The sequence below is a fragment of the Schistocerca cancellata genome, chromosome 8 (assembly GCF_023864275.1).
Source record: "Schistocerca cancellata isolate TAMUIC-IGC-003103 chromosome 8, iqSchCanc2.1, whole genome shotgun sequence".
Lineage (NCBI taxonomy): Eukaryota > Metazoa > Arthropoda > Insecta > Orthoptera > Acrididae > Schistocerca > Schistocerca cancellata.
In genome coordinates this window covers 202,636,231-202,641,744 of record NC_064633.1, presented here as the reverse complement: position 1 = coordinate 202,641,744, position 5,514 = coordinate 202,636,231, and the positions used below count along the sequence as shown (strand labels likewise).

General features: G+C 42.8%; 1 pseudogene; it reads right to left on the bottom strand.

The window, feature by feature from the left end:
• Positions 1-1,597: 1,597 nt before the first annotated feature.
• LOC126095903 (5S ribosomal RNA) lies at positions 1,598-1,715 on the bottom strand (annotated as a pseudogene).
• Between the last annotated feature and the right edge of the window lie 3,799 nt (positions 1,716-5,514).

The window sequence follows — 5,514 nt, the reverse complement described above, 5'->3', positions numbered from 1 at the left end:
GCAAGTTGAAGAGTGCCTGTGTAAGGCAAACAATGCAACAAGTAGCTGCTACAGTGGTGTGCATTACTGGGGAACAGTTACCACATACGTGAATGTGATAATGTATAAAGTACTGAGTGAGAGAGAATAATGATTAACATTAACTGAATAAGACGTATGAGAGACTTGTACCTCACAAGTGACTCTATACACTTTCACAGTAAAAAGTAAGAATGCCAAGGTTTTTTGCCTTTAAGGAGATCCTTTTCTTATTTAGTTCTTTCCAAATTAAATCAGTCGAGAGATTATAGTCATTTACTTACTTATATTTAATTTCGGCGTGAAAATCCCTATCAGTTTCCCTTCAAGAATAGAAAACGTCCGAGGCCAAAACTGGGAGAAGGAGTTCAGCTTAAGTTACGTAACGGCCACAAGGAAGCGGAAGTGGTGGGCGTGAAGGTACACTTTCGTTGGATCTGTGAAAAACGATAAGAGCGTCGAAGACAGCAGCAGCTGAAGCAGAGCGTGACTCTTAGCTTTTGTTAGTAGCTCAGACTGGCGCTTTGACAATAGGGTGGAGCTAAGTGCTGACTAGCGCCTTTGTTTTGGATTTGAGCGGAAATTAAGGAATCTTTAAATTTATCGTGCAAACATTTTATTTCGTACTGCGGCTGCTGACAAACAAACGGCGTCCGATTAACAGTACCTTAAGCTTGAAAAACGCATTGCATAACTACAAACGCACAGTAAATTGAAAAGAAAATTAGTGAATAATGCTATTTTAAAATATCTGACTACTGGTTAGTCATTTAAAAGGCTAGCGATTTTTTATCGAGTGTGAGTTGTAACTGTTTTGAAACACGACAAAGGCATTTCTCTGCCAGCGTGATGCGATTTATTACCCTTGAAGGTTGTGTAGTAGGTCGATAAGAATTTCATGTATGTGTTCAGTATACAGTTGCGTCATAGGCTCCAGCTCAGACGTCGATATCGACACAACTCAGTGAGAGGGTTGGGGGAGGAGGAGGAGGGGAGGAGGGGGCTATGGGGTTGCAGCCAACGGCGCCCATACTGGGAGGCAAGAGGGGGCCGCAGCCTCCCCCAACCCTAGCTCTAAGGGCAAGGAAAAATATAATGTAATCAGATCTTTTCTTTCAAGAACGCGATTTAAAAGTCGGTATTATGCTGGTTGTGAACCGGAACTTTTTAGGGCTATTTACATGTCATTCGTTTCCCAAATTGTTGACACTAATTCTCCATACCCCAAAAACTAACTGGGTAATCTCAACAACAACAAAATAAATAAAATAAAAGAGAGAGAGAGAGAGAGAGAGAGCGAGGGAGGGAGGGCCAAGGAGGAGGAGAAGAAGAAGACAATTGTTTCCAACATAGCTTTCAGACCTTTCAGACTTAATAAAGCACTCAGACGTCAGGCCACGAGTGGCCTACCGGGACCATCCGACCGCCGTGTCATCCTTGGTGGAGGATGGGGATAGGAGGGGCGTGGGGTCAGCACAACACTCTCCCGGTCGTAAGATGGTATTCTTGACCGAAGCCGCTACTGTTCGGTCGAGTAGCTCCTCAATTGGTATCACGAGGCTCAGGGCTACCCGAAAAATGGCAACAGCGCATGGCGGCCTGGATGGTCACCCATCCAAGTGCCGACCGCGCCCGACAGCGCTTAACTTCGGTGATCTCACGGGAACCGGTGTATCCACTAAGGCAAGGCCGTTGCCACCTTGCAGACTTAATAGTCTCGAAAATTTTCTCGCTACTGTAATTTGCATTATAATAAACTGAGTACCTGGCATTGTCCGCGTATTTGTTTATTTCAGTCTTCTGTTAGTCCACTCCTCCTTACCCCCTCTGTCCATCTCCTTCTACCGCTTGCCCGTGCTCATCCCCTCCTCTTCCCTTTTTCTGCTCCCCCTGTCAGAGGTTCGAGTCCTCCCTCGGGCATAGGTGTGTGCGTTGTCCTTAGTGTAAATTAGTTTAAGTTTGATTAAGCAGTGCGTAAACCTAGGAACTGATGTCCTCAGCAGTTTGGTCCCATAGCTCTTACCACAAATTTTCCCTTTTTCTGTCCATCTCTTCCTCCCTCCTTCTCTGTTCATTTCCTCCTCCTCCTCTCCCTGCCTATCTTTCTCTCCCTCTATCTATGTGCATCTCTTCCACTTTCCTTCCTCTGTCCACCACCTCCTCCCCCTTGCCTGTGTTCAAATCCTCATTCCCCTCGCTGTCTGTCCATCTACTCCTCCCTCCTTCTGTCTCCATATTGCCTCGCTCACTCCAATAGGAAGCTGATGGTTCTTACTCCCTCCGTATTTCCTTCCATATCATGACTAATATGTATACCAAATTTGATTGAAATCGTTCCAGGGATTTCGGATGAGCATTTTACCTGTGGCTTTGCCCATGTATGCACATCCAAATACTCTTAGCATATTTCACCCATAACTGTTTATATCTTTCAGTTGTAGCTCTAGCAAATTTCGCCTCGCAGTTTCGTTTTCACACAGCTTAATGTTTGTGACGTCGTATCTCCTGAACTCAGTGACATGGTGAACGCTAATGAAGTAATGAATTAAAATTAAAACATTACGAGTGATGCGGCAGTTTCCACGTATCTCAGTGTTAATGACGTCATATCTGCTGAACTACAACAATGACATATTTTTCAGGGTACATTCAGCAGCATATGCGCATACTGCATGCGAAATGTGTTACGAATACAGTTAGAAGAAGTAATAAAATGAAACGACATGCATGATGCGGGAGTTTCTCACAGATATCTCCTGACCTATGAGTCATACAGTATTATACAGGTTGTTTCAAAATCAATATAAGAGTTTTAAGACTGTTGCCGCCCCCCCCCCCCCGAACCATTGGACCTTGCCATTGGTGGGGAGGCTTGCATGCCTCAGCGATACAGATAGCCCTACTGCAGATGCAACCACAATGGAGGGGTATCTGTTGAGAGGCCAGATAAACGTGTGGTTCCTGAACAGGGGCACCAGCCTTTTCAGTAGTTGCAGGGGCAACAGTCTGGATGATTGACTGTTCTGGCCTTGTAACACTAACCAAAATGGACTTCTGCCCTGGTACTGCGAACGGCTGAAAGCAAGGGGAAACTACAGCCGTAATTTTTCCCGAGGTCATGCAGCTTTACTGAATGGTTAAACGATGAAGGCGTCTACTTGGGTAGTAAAGTAGTCCCCCATTCGGAACTCCGAGCGGGGACTACTCAGGAGGACATCGTTATCAGGAGAAAGGAAACTGGCGTTATACGGGTCGGAGCATGGAATGTCAGATCCCTTAATCGGGCAGGTAGGTTACAAAATTTAAAACGAGAAATCGATAGGTTAAAGTTAGATATAGTGGGAATTAGTGAAGTTTGGTTGCAGGAGGAACAAGACTTCTGGTCAGGTGAATACAGGTTTATAAATAGAAAATCAGATAGTGGTAATGCAGGAGTAGGTATAATAATGAATAAAAAAAATAGGAGTGCGGGTAAGCTACTACAAACAGCATACCGAACGCATTATTGTGGCCAAGATAGACAAGAAGCCCAAACCTACCACAGACGTACAAGTTTATATGCCAACTACCTCCGCAGATGACGAAGAGATTGATGAAATGTATGATGAGACAAACGAAATTATTCAGGTAGTGAAGAGAGACGAAAATTTAATAGGAATGGGTGACTGGAATTCGATAGTACGAAAAGGAAGAAAAGGACACGTAGTATGTGAATATAGAATGGGGGTAAGAAATGAAAGGGGAAGCCGCCTGGTAGAATTTTGCACAGAGTGTGACTTAATCATAGCTAACACTTGGTTCAAAAATCATAAAAGGAGGATGTATACATGGAAGAAGTCTGGAGATACTAGAAGGTATCAGATACATTATATAATGGTAAGACAGAGATTTAGGTTGTAAATTGTAAGACATTTCCAGGGGCAGATGTGGACTCTGACCACAATCTATTGGTTAGGAACTGTAGATTACAACTGAAGAAACTGCAAAAAGGTGGGAATTTAAGGAGATGGGACCTAGATAAACTGACTAAACCAGAGGTTGTACAAGGTTTCAGAGAGACCATTAGGGAACGATTGACAAGAATTGGAGCAAGAAATACAGTAGAAGAAGAATGGGTAGCTCCGAGGGATGAAATAGTGATAGCAGCAGAGGATCGAGTGGGTAAAAAGACGAGGGCTAATAGAAATCCTTGGGTAACAGAAGAAATATTGAATTTAATTGATGAAAAGAGAAAATATAAAAATGTACTAAAGCAAGCAGGCAAAAAGGAGTACAAACGTCTCAAAAATGAGATCGACAGGAAGTGCAAAATGTCTAAGCAGGGATGGCTAGAGGACAAATGTAAGGATGTAGTGTCATATCTCACTATGGGTAAAATAGATACTGCTTACAGGAAAATTAAAGAGACTTTTGGAGAAAAGAGAACCACTTGTATGAATATCAAGAGCTTTGATGGAAACCCAGTTCTAAGCAAAGAAGAGAAAGCAGAAAAGTGTAAAGAGTATATAGACTGTCTGTACAAGGCTAATATACCTGAGGACAATATTATGGGAATGGAAGAGGGTGTTTATGAAGATGAAATGGGAGATGTGATACTGCGTTTAGAGTTTGACAAAGCACTGGAAGACCTAAGCCAAAACAAGGCCCCGGGAGTAGACATCATTCCATTAGAACTACTGATAGCCTTGGGAGAGTGAGCCCTGACAAAACTACCATCTGGTGAGCAAGATGTATGAGATAGGCGAAATACCCTCATATTTCAAGAAGAGTATAATAATTCCAATCCCAAAAAAACAGGTGTTGACAGATGTGAAAATTAGCGAACTATCAGTTTAATAAGTCACGGCTGCAAAATACTAAAACGAATTCTTTACAGACGAATGGAAAAACTGGTAGAAGCCGACCTCGGGGAAGATCAGTTTGGATTCCGTAGAAATGTTGGAGCACGTGAGGCAATACCGACCGTACGACTTATCTTAGAAGATAGATTAAGGAAAGGCAAACCTACGTTTGTAGCATTTGTAGACTTAGAGAAAACTTTTGACAATGTTGACTGGAATACTCTCTTTCAAATTCTGAAGGTGGCAGGGGTAAAATACAGGGAGCGAAAGGCTATTTACAATTTGTACAGAAACCAGATGGCAGTTATACGAGTCAAGAGGCATGAAAGGGAAGCAGTGGTTGGGAAGGGAGTGAGACAGGGTTGTAGCCTATCCTCTATGTTATTCAATCTGTATATTGAGCAAGCAGTAAAGGAAACAAAAGAAAAATTCGGAGTGGGAATTAAAATTCATGGAGAAGAAATTAAAGCTTTGAGGTTCGCCGATGACACAGTAATTCTGTCAGAGACAGCAAAGGACCTGGAAGAGCAGATGAACGAAATGGACAGTGTCTTGAAAGGAGGGTATAAGATGAACATCAACAAAAGAAAAACGAGAATAATGGAATGTAGTCGAATTAAATCGGGTGATGCTGTGGGAATTGGATTACGAAATG